The sequence below is a fragment of the Physella acuta genome, unplaced genomic scaffold (assembly GCF_028476545.2).
Source record: "Physella acuta isolate Inbredline_101_S28 unplaced genomic scaffold, ASM2847654v3 ptg000893l, whole genome shotgun sequence".
NCBI classification, from domain to species: Eukaryota; Metazoa; Mollusca; class Gastropoda; family Physidae; genus Physella; species Physella acuta.
In genome coordinates this window covers 313,174-325,618 of record NW_026732410.1, presented here as the reverse complement: position 1 = coordinate 325,618, position 12,445 = coordinate 313,174, and the positions used below count along the sequence as shown (strand labels likewise).

At 42.0% G+C, this 12,445-nt stretch overlaps 1 protein-coding gene across 7 annotated transcripts in view; it reads right to left on the bottom strand.

Moving 5' to 3' along the window:
* Positions 1-12,445, bottom strand: part of LOC131952883 (membrane-associated guanylate kinase, WW and PDZ domain-containing protein 3) — a 65,490-nt gene that overhangs the window by 31,345 nt on the left and 21,700 nt on the right. The window lies entirely within an intron of this gene.

The window sequence follows — 12,445 nt, the reverse complement described above, 5'->3', positions numbered from 1 at the left end:
CTCTCATTAAAGATCAAAACACTAATTAATCAAGAAATAATCCAGAATTAAACACATCCACACAAAAAACGCGTGTAAAAACGAATGAAGATTGTGTCTGGTATCACAGCTGTGTGGATAAAGTTGAAGGTAATTATCCTAAAAGAGCATCCGTCTGTAATCCCCACGTCCACGCTAGAAGCCAGCAGCCCATGTAGGAGCCAGGGGTGAACTGTGATCAGTGTGGGGGGAGGGACGGTGCCGGTGCTAACATTACCTATCTAAGTCTGGGGCTACGGGAAAACGCCGGGGTAGAGACTGTAGGTGGCAACAACAGTATCCTCCAGGGGCGGGCCTTACAATGACGTAAACATTAAACCTCACCCCGTTTATCATCTACTACGCATGTTTCACACCGACGGCGCGACCAGGCTTAAAATAGCCTCCACTGGCTTATCTGAAGTGAACACAAACAACTCACCAGCCTTTTTTCTGTCACTACACTAACACAGCATAGTTATTACATCACTTCCCTCCTACACAAGAGAAAACCGGCATACACAAAAAGGCGCAGTCTAAAAAAAAACACTCAAAACAGCTTTCAAAGACTTCCCCTGATTCCGCCCCCACCCTCCCCCACCCACCCCCTGTGCTACCACAGGCTGGGGTTATTAACAACAAAAGGCGAGTGGCGTTAGCATGGACGTTGGCTTTGTTATCTGGCTGATGCGTCACATCCCCCCCTATCCCAATCCATTGACGACAAAGAAATTCCAAGAAAACCTATGCCAAGTCCAGCTCTTCACCCAACTGTACAGTTGGTGTAGTAAATAGGTGGGGGATGTCAGTTGGCCTGACCTTACTTCACCCAACTGTACAGTCGGTGTAGTAAATAGGTGGGGGATGTCAGCTAGCCAGACCCTACTTCACCCAACTGTACAGACGGTGTAGTACGTAGGTGGGGGATGTCATTCTGCTAGCCAGACCTTACTTCACCCAACTGTACAGTCGGTGTAGTACGTAGGTGGGGGATGTCATTCTGCTAGCCAGACCCTACTTCACTCAACTGTACAGTCGGTGTAGTACGTAGGTGGGGGATGTCATTCTGCTAGCCAGACCCTACTTCACTCAACTGTACAGTCGGTGTAGTACGTAGGTGGGGGATGTCATTCTGCTAGCCAGACCCTACTTCACTCAACTGTACAGTCGGTGTAGTACGTAGGTGGGGGATGTCATTCTGCTAGCCAGACCTTACTTCACCCAACTGTACAGTCGGTGTAGTACGTAGGTGGGGGATGTCATTCTGCTAGCCAGACCCTACTTCACTCAACTGTACAGTCGGTGTAGTACGTAGGTGGGGGATGTCATTCTGCTAGCCAGACCCTACTTCACTCAACTGTACAGTCGGTGTAGTACGTAGGTGGGGGATGTCATTCTGCTAGCCAGACCTTACTTCACCCAACTGTACAGTCGGTGTAGTACGTAGGTGGGGGATGTCATTCTGCTAGCCAGACCTTACTTCACCCAACTGTACAGTCGGTGTAGTACGTAGGTGGGGGATGTCATTCTGCTAGCCAGACCTTACTTCACCCAACTGTACAGTCGGTATAGTAAATAGGTGGGGGATGTCAGCTGGTCAGACCTTACAGGCTCAGCTAGGGCGCCAACCAGAAATTATATTACAGAGTTTGTGGTAGATCTAAAGAATAATCTGGGTACTGGATATAGAGTTATACGTTAGATTATCGTAGAGATATATTGAATAGGAAAGATAAGCGAGTTATGGGGGGGGGGGGGCTGAAGATATTCGCAACAAAAACAGCATAATCCTTAACTAATTAGAATAAAAACATAAAACTAAGTCGTTAGCTAACTTAGTACTGGACAATTAACTAACATGCCCATAGTTAAATACTGGACAACTAACTTCCCATTTAACCAACAACCATTCCCCAGTTGGCCAAGTACTGGGCCATTAACTGAATTTAACTAGTTCACACTAAACCATCAGACCTCCACGTTCTCGAGCTGGACTAAGATCAGTGTATATAAAACCACAACAACCATTCCCCAGTTCGCCAAGTACTGGACCATTAACTGAATTTAACTAGTTCACACTTAAAGCATCTCCACAATCTCGAGCTGGACTAAGATCAGTGTATATAAAACCACAACAATCGAAAGCAGAGCCGAGGGAAAAACTTGAATCAACAACAAGCAGCAGAAACAGCTAGGTCTGCACACGTGCGTTACCTGGATTCTCCGGGCTCAATTATTCTTTTTTTTTTTTATACACGATCAAACTGGCCGCCTCTTTATACCGTTTATCTTTCACAGTGGTTGGCCTACGATCAAACTGGCTGATTTTACAATTTATCGTTTACAATTTATCTTTTACAGTGGTTGGCCTACGATCAAACTGGCTGGCTCCTGATACTATTTATTCTCTACAGTGGTTGGCCTACGATCAAACTAGCCGACCCTACCATATATCTTATACAGTGGTTAACCAACAATAATAGTAGTGATATTGAACGTAACAGGCCCACACCAATGTAAGCTAGTGAAAAAAAACATTGTTCTACAGAGATTTCATCTGTTTTCATTAAATTACAATTTCTATTTGAGTAGCTTAACTCGAGTGAGATCGACATAACGTTCTATCAACACCACAAATTTCAAACACGACATGATGCTAAAATAGGATGGTGGGTAACCCTAGACTTGAGCAGGTGCTGAGAAACTAATGATGAGGCCGGTGTTAGGTCGGCTAATACTAAAGCTAGGCATGGTGTTAAAATGATAAAATAACCGCTAAGGATGGGAGGGGAGGGGTGGCTATTTCTACATCGATATAAATACATTGGCGGAGCAGCAAAACCAGATAATGAGCACTAGTTAAATAAGGATAACATTGTTATGAATGGTATCCCAGGATCTAATTGCTTGGGGAAGTTAGAGCAGTCTTCGTCACGCTTTGCTAGCGTGTGGAGATATTCGTCCGTCGTCGTGAATGTGGTCAAGACTTCGTTTAAGTTGTGAAAATCGTCGTCCGTGTCTATCTAGCTAGTGCAATAAACCACGGGTTAAAGCTATGCAATCCTGTCAAGTCATTTGCCTCAGATCGTTTGTGTTGATGAATCTGTTATGTGTGGTCGACCACGTCCTCAACTCGCTTGGCAACAAACAGACCATCCAAACACAACTGTGCTCCTGTACCTAGGTCGTCTATATAAGCTAAAGCAGAATTCCGTTTTTTTTTAATGGCAAAGATAAAAGTTAAGCAGAGAGCTACTCGGATGACGGACTATACGCTGTCATCATCCCGCCTCCATGTTTATTTGGGTGAGTCGTGTCAGAAGTAGACCTGCACCTTTGTCACGTCACATGCATGTGTTAGCGCTTCCAGCCAGACCAGCTTTAGGGTGTCATAGTGACAATGACACAGGTAACATTGACACGGCACAAGCATGTGTTAGTGCTTTCAACTACCACTAAGGTGAGTACCATCATGACACGTGACACTTGAAGCAAACATTCAGCTAGGTCAAAAATCTCGCAGTATGGTGCAGTGACATTTGAGTACAAGCATTGCTCGTCTACACCCTATTTTACTAAATCAGTATAAAATCATGATATTTTCTTCTACAATCCTACATCATATCTTGATATCGTATTCTACAATACCTAGATCCTATCCTGATATCCTATTATATAAGATCTACATCCTATCCCAACCCCTTATTCTACAAGATCTAAATCCTATCCCGACACCCTATTCTACAAGACCTACATCCTATCCTGATATCCTATTATATAAGATCTACATCCTATCCCAACCCCTTATTCTACAAGATCTAAATCCTATCCCGACACCCTATTCTACAAGACCTACATCCTATCCTGATATCCTATTATATAAGATCTACATCCTATCCCAACCCCCTTATTCTACAAGATCTACATCCTATTCCGACACCCAATTATACAAGACCTACATCCTATCCTGCTATCCTATTATACAAGATCTACATCCTATCCCGACCCCCTATTATACAAGACCTACATAATATCCTGATATCCTATTATACAAGACCTACATCCTATCCTGCTATCCTATTATACAAGACCTACATCCTATCCCGACCCCCTATTCTACAAGATGTACACCCTATCCCGACCCTCTATTCTACAAGATCTACACCCTATCCCGACCCCTATTCTACAAGATCAACATGATATCCAAACACTATTCTGTTCTCTGTACACTGTACACAGCACTCAATTCTCCTTTACCTTGCGTCGTGAATACAAAACACACGATTACTCATTGCTATACAGCCTGAAAACCTGATGCTGGTGTAGTTGGAGATAAAAATAAACAAACATTTACAAACAATTTCAAGTCAAAGAAAACCTTCTATAACTAAATTCTTTTGGCTTTAAAAGAAATTGAAAACATTTCTAAAAGAATGTTCGTTATATCATTCAGTAGCCTACTGTACCAATATGTAAACAAAAAAATATATGCATGTGGAAACTATCTAGTAAGATAATTCAATTTAATTCCGCAATATACAATGAATTTTAAGTACGTATTTGTTGGTATCCAGAATAAGACAAAGATTTCGTTGCCAAGTATGCATGCAAGTGTGTGTTTGCTCGTAAGGTCTTGACCACAACCCCGCTAACTATTCCCCAAAGCAAAACAAACAAGATAACTGTCTCAGGCAAAAGAATTTAAATTCGCTAAGTACAATTAAAAGAAAAGATGCATCAATTAAAATATGTAGGCAACATACACATGATCTTATTTTTAAAATTTCAACAACACTAAAACGACCTTTTTGAAACAGATACTAAAACACTCGGTGGTCACTATAGCAACGGTAGAACGCTTAACTTTGAGTATCAGTTGTCTAGCAACAGATCACACCTCGCATTGATCGCAACACGCACATTTATTTGTTATGCTTCAGTTTAACCACAGAGCATAAAATATTGATGAAACTCTTGCCCAATGTCGAACTAGACTCACGAAGTATTGACTACACTCTTGACCAATGTCAACCTAAACTCACAAAGTATTGACTACACTCTTGTCCAATGTCAAGCTAGACTCACTAACTATTGACTACACTCTTGTCCAATGTCAAGCTAGACTCACTAAGTATTGCCTACACTCTTGACCAATGTCAACCTAGACTCACTAAGTATTGACTACACTCTTTACCAATGTCAACCTAGACTCACTAAGTATTGCCTACACTCTTGTCCAATGTCAACCTTGACTCACTAAGTATTGCCTAGACTCTTGTCCAATGTCAACCTAGACTCACAAAGTATTGCCTACACTCTTGACCAATGTCAACCTAGACTCACAAAGTATTGACTACACTCTTGTCCAATGTCAACCTAGATTCTAGACTAACAGAGTATTGACTAAACTCTTGACCAATGTCAACATAGCATATAAGTTGTAAACACGTACCATCATTCTCCGACGAGTCGCTCTCACCATCGGAACTCTGCGTGCTAGCAACGTCCTCAGCTTCCATTATCCCGGGCTGTGGAATGGTCCGGCGGTTGACCAGTTTGTACAGAAGGACCAACAAAGCGTCACTGGAGGGGGGCGGGCGACAGCTAGACAAACGACTCAGTGGGCCGCAGACCTCACAGCGATGTTTGCAAACATCCTTTTTATCCACTTGACGGACGGTCACCGACTATTTCAAGACGGCGTATACGGTCTTCACTGCAGCGAATTAGGCGAGAAAAACGTTCACGGTTTAACGGTGCAGACAGCGCGTGAGCATCCGCCCCTTGACCTTGACATTAGAGATACCGGACTCTAAATGACCTGATCGATGCTCATTAGCGAGATTACCACACACAAATGTATATATTTCCAATGGATTCACTCGCTCCATGTGAATGTTTTGATACTTCAACACACAGCTTTGTATTTAAAGACGAACGTTTGACGCCTTGAAACAAAAGTGTAGCTCTTGTGACGATAATTTGTTGTGAACTCGCCATAATTGAGAATGCGTTGAGAAGAGGCTGGAGGGCTGCCAAAGTTGTTTCGGCAATAGTCATTGTGTGCGGTGGGTGACAGCTCGGTACAGTCTATAGTGTTGGTAATGGAACCGAACTGTACCAGACGGAGATAACACGCCTCTTCTAAGCATGGTGCTGGTGCCAACTTGTAATACGAGGACTTACTTAGCGAGGATTCAGATAAAGACCAAGCGAACTCATTTTCTAACTGACACTTTCAAACAAAGCCGTTCTGTTTGTTTACACGCAAAAAAAAAAGAAAATTAAAATTACCAAAAAAATAACGACCATGTCATGCCTAACTGCATTATTTTTTATACAGTTTAATAAATATATTTACTTTTGTGAGAAATAAATAATAAATCAAGATTGTATGGTAGCAGTCGTCTTCACTTTCTGCGTGTATCTTTATCTTAGTAGTTCCTGTATTACTTTGAGTCAATTATCACCATGATGTTTATTCATCCTTAACTGCCCCGATAAAATATTTCTCTCCTTATGTAACTATTTTACAGTCCATGTTTCACCTAATTTTGTCCATAATTCCAAATGTTGCTGTCCACGTATAGGATTGATACTTATGTATTACTTTACTGTCCATGTGTAATCCTAATGCCCATGTATAATCCTGATGCCCATGTATCATCGTGATGCCCCTATATTATCGTGATGCCCCTATATTATCGTAAAGCCCCTATATTATCGTGATGCCACTATATGATCGTGATGCCACTATATGATCGTGATGCCTCTGTATCATCATGATGCCCCTATATTATCGTGATGCCCTTGTATCATCGTGATGCCCATGTATCATCGTGATGCCACTATATCCCTTCACTGCCCCTGTATCATCGTGATGCCCAAGCCACGAGTAAGCCAGTGTTGACCTAGCCCGAGAAAAACCTGCGATTGTCTCAGTTCAAACACCAAACATGCGTGCGGCCTTCAGCAAACACAAACACACGATTTCGTGAACACAACACAAAAATTAACTCCTGCCTGATGATACACTTTCATTCAGTGAACACAACACGAGAATTAACTCCTGTCTGATGATACACTTTCATTCAGTGAACACAACATGAGAATTAACTCCTGCCTGGTGATACACTTTCATTCAGTGAACACAACACAAGAATTAACTCCTGCCTGATGATACACTTTCAATCAGTGAACACAACACGAGAATTAACTTCTGCCTACCTTTCATTCAGTGAACACAACACGAGAATTAACTCCTGTCTGATGATACACTTTCATTCAGTGAACACAACACGAGAATTAACTCCTGCCTGATGATACTTTCATTCAGTGAACACAACACAAGAATTAACTCCTGCCTGATGATACACTTTCATTCAGTGAACACAACACGAGAATTAACTCCTGCCTGATGATACACTTTCATTCAGTGAACACAACACGAGAATTAACTCCTGCCTGATGATACACTTTCATTCAGTGAACACAACATGAGAATTAACTCCTGCCTGGTGATACACTTTCATTCAGTGAACACAACACGAGAATTAACTCCTGCCTGATGATACACTTTCATTCAGTGAACACAACACGAGAATTAACTCCTGCCTGATGATACACTTTCATTCAGTGAACACAACACGAGAATTAACTCCTGTCTGATGATACACTTTCATTCAGTGAACACAACACGAGAATTAACTCCTGTCTGATGATACACTTTCATTCAGTGAACACAACACGAGAATTAACTTCTGCCTACCTTTCATTCAGTGAACACAACACGAGAATTAACTCCTGCCTGATGATACACTTTCATTCAGTGAACACAACACGAGAATTAACTTCTGCCTACCTTTCATTCAGTGAACACAACACGAGAATTAACTTCTGCCTACCTTTCATTCAGTGAACACAACACGAGAATTAACTCCTGCCTGATGATACACTTTCATTCAGTGAACACAACACGAGAATTAACTCCTGCCTGATGATACACTTTCATTCAGTGACACAACACGAGAATTAACTCCTGCCTGATGATACACTTTCATTCAGTGAACACAACACGAGAATTAACTCCTGTCTGATGATACACTTACATTCAGTGAACACAACACGAGAATTAACTCCTGCCTGATGATACACTTTCATTCAGTGAACACAACACGAGAATTAACTCCTGTCTGATACACTTTCATTCAGTGAACACAACACGAGAATTAACTTCTGCCTACCTTTCATTCAGTGAACACAACACGAGAATTAACTCCTGCCTGATGATACACTTTCATTCAGTGAACACAACACGAGAATTAACTCCTGCCTGATGATACACTTTCATTCAGTGACACAACACGAGAATTAACTCCTGCCTGATGATACACTTTCATTCAGTGAACACAACACGAGAATTAACTCCTGTCTGATGATACACTTTCATTCAGTGAACACAACACGAGAATTAACTCCTGTCTGATGATACACTTTCATTCAGTGAACACAACACGAGAATTAACTCCTGTCTGATGATACACTTTCATTCAGTGAACACAACACGAGAATTAACTCCTGTCTGGTGATACACTTTCATTCAGTGAACACAACACGAGAATTAACTCCTGCCTGATGATACACTTTCATTCAGTGAACACAACACGAGAATTAACTCCTGTCTGATACACTTTCATTCAGTGAACACAACACGAGAATTAACTTCTGCCTACCTTTCATTCAGTGAACACAACACGAGAATTAACTCCTGTCTGATACACTTTCATTCAGTGAACACAACATGAGAATTAACTTCTGCCTACCTTTCATTCAGTGAACACAACACGAGAATTAACTCCTGCCTACCTTTCATTCAGTGAACACAACACGAGAATTAACCTATGCCTGATGGTGCACTTTTACTCAAAATAATGGAAAACTGCATGTACAACAATGCACCATCACGTGCATGTCTCAAAGCATCTTGATAGTGTGCAAGCAGGTATTACATTCGGGTATACAGAAACCTAGTGGTATTTTTTTTGATAGAATAAACCATCTACAGATGACGATGGTTTCCTGTTAAAAGCGACTAATAGTTTATTATCCTGTATGAAACAACAATTGCTAAACAAAAGTTGAAATCTAACAAATTGTAAAAAGGTGTCTAAAGCATGCCACCAAATGTTTGTATACACCACATCAAGAAAGTAACCCAGTGCTTAGTAAGTTAACTCTGTACCAGTGTAGGGAAACAAAGAGTTCTCATCAGTTGGAAGTGGGTGGGGTTCCTACATTTTTTCGCATGTAAACAATTACTAAGTTTAAATGAAAATTCCAGCAATTTCGTTTAGCTTTTAAACTAAACTGTTTGACATACACTGCTCAACAAAATAAGATTCAACTGCAAGTTTTAAAACTCGTTATGAGCAAGGGCTTAAGTTGTAGGGGCGATAACTAGGTTAATTTGTGTGAAGCTGCTTTGAATCTTAGTTATCCCTCCTTACAGAAGGAATTTGAGCGTTACTGATGACGGTCTGCTTGGCAAGATACACAGACGTTTAGAGTAGGATAGCATAAAAATGGCCTTTATAAATTATATTTCTTTGACAAAAATTTTTAATTCTATTTGCATAATAAAACCATACTGTTTTTCTAACTGCACACACACACACGCATACAGAGAGAGAGAGGAGAGCTCAAAATCAAGTGTCTGAACAATATCGGTATGACTTTTGGTAATGACCGAATCTTGCCTTTAAAAATACCAAGATCACTCCCCAGTCATTACTATTTCAACACAATGACTGATATCATGTCCGCAATGACTAATTACAATGGTTATATCAGTAATGACTTGGCCATGTATACAATGACAAGCTAAATAATTTCAGAAATGAATGGCAGTAATGACCAAGTCCATACGGACTAACTAAATGTAACAACTTAACAAACCCATACCTGATACGGATCTCCTCCTAGACTTGGACCTAGAGAAAAACAGCAGCATACTCCGACTTTTTTTCCTAGAAAACGCCATTTTGAGAATGTTCGTTTGTAAACAACGTCTACAGTCCTACACAAATAAGCCGAGAACTCATTACGGTCACCATCTGGTCAATGCACCAAGCGTTCATGTATACAGAAAGCACGGTCTAGATATCCAGCATTGAATCTACGTGGACTTTGCTCTTTGAAGAAACAAACATAAATCCAATCAGCAGCGCACCAATTGAACACTCGCCCAGCACCTAAACGCACCGCTTGTATAAACCGAGTGTAATCACGAGCGCGCGGTTATTAATATGCAACACACTTCTGCATATCCGGGTTGGTCTACCCACAGCTGTGAAAATGTCGCGGTGAGTGCACAATCAACCAGCCTCGTCAAACTGCCTTAACTCTACATTCATTCAGCCATCGAATGAGCGACTAGCGCCACTATTTCAAGGCAAACGGGTTTTTTTTTTATCTTCTCTCACGTCTTGAGAGAGAGAGAGAGAGAGAGAAACTCAACATGCCTGTATAAAAAAAACTGCTGGTTCCACAGAAGTAAATAGAGAGCATATAATGATGCCGTAGTTCTAGAGTCAAGGCCGAGGAGTGTGTTCTTCATGTAATGTACTCATGTGTTAACTAAAGCACGAACCGAAAATATTGTGCCGTGGTTTTAATTAGCATGCAATGGAGTGGCTAAGGTATCAACCTAACTAAAAATTTTACTTCTAATCTTATTTCTTTAGCTTGATAATAGCACTCGGTATACGCTCAAATCACCAGAAACCAACCACGGCGTGTAACACACAATGACTAATGATCAGAAGGAAACAGTACTCCAGTGTGCAGCGTGCACCAGTAGAACATGCAATAACTTGTGAAGAACGCACTGTGTGTGTTTGTATACACCCCGGTGTGTGGCACACGGCGCGGCCCGATCAACACATTGAACATATCCACCATCTGGCGCGCCCTCCGTGTCCTTTGAATGAAGCATTGAGTGGCAAACTTTGGTGCTCAATTAAAACGAGCTGGGGAACGTGAGTGGGCTGATCGGCGCTAGGGCAGACTGCCTGCCTGGCTACAGGACAAGTGGAAACTTTTGTCACCCTCAGCTCTAGACACAGGCTGCTGTAAGAGAATGGTGGGGTGGGTGTAAGCATGGGGTGGGTTGGTGTAAGCATGGGGTGGGTGTAAGCAGCTAGGCAGTGGGGTGTAAGCAGATGGGTAGTGGGGTGTAAGCAGATGGGTAGTGGGGTGTAAGCAATTGGGCTGTGGGTTGTAAGCAGCTGGGCAGAAAGATGTAAGCAGCTGGGCAGAAAGATGTAAGCAGCTGGGCAGAAAGATGTAAGCAGTTGGACACAAAAATATAAGCAGCATAGACGTGGGGTTAAGCAGCCGGGCAGTGAGAGAAAGTAAGCCCCCCCCCCCTCCCCAGCAGCTCGTGTCCCTGAAATCTCAGCCTACAACCGATCTCAGATCGTCACTCGAGCCTCCACTACTTTACTCCCACAATTTGGCAAGCAACGCCTTGAGCCGAGGCCCAAACAAACAGATGCTGCCAGCAGGGGGGGGGGGGGGTTATCGTGGGAACGTGCTGGGGGTCGGCCGTTCGATAGGCTTTAATACACGGTACGGATAGGTTTAATACACGGCACGGATAGGTTTAATACACGACACGGATAGGTTTAATACACGCACGGCACGGATAGGTTTAATACACGGCACGGATAGGTTTAATACACGGCACGGATAGGTTTAATACACGGCACGGATAGGTTTAATACACGGCACGGATAGGTTTAATACACGGCACGGATAGGTTTATTAATACACGGCACGGATAGGTTTAATACACGACACCAATAAGGTTTCAATACGAGACATCGATAGGCTTTAATACACGGCACGGATAGGTTTAATACACGGCACGGATAGGTTTAATACACGACACGGATAGGTTTAATACACGACACGGATAGGTTTAATACACGACACCGATAGGTCTAAATACAACGCACCGATAGGTTTAATACAGGACACGGATAGGTTTAATACACGGCACGGATAGGTTTAATACACGGCACGGATAGGTTTAATACACGGCACGGATAGGTTTAATACACGACACGGATAGGTTTAATACACGACACAGATAGGTCTAAATACACCGCACCGATAGGTTTAATACAGGACACGGATAGGTTTAATACACGGCACGGATAGGTTTAATACACGACACGGATAGGTTTAATACACGGCACGGATAGGTTTAATACACATCACCAATTAGGTTTCAATACAAGTCACCGATAGGTTTAAATACACGACACCGATAGGTTTAAATACACGACACCGATAGGTTTAAATACACGACACCGATAGGTTTAAATACACGACACCGATAGGTTTAAATACACGACACCGATAG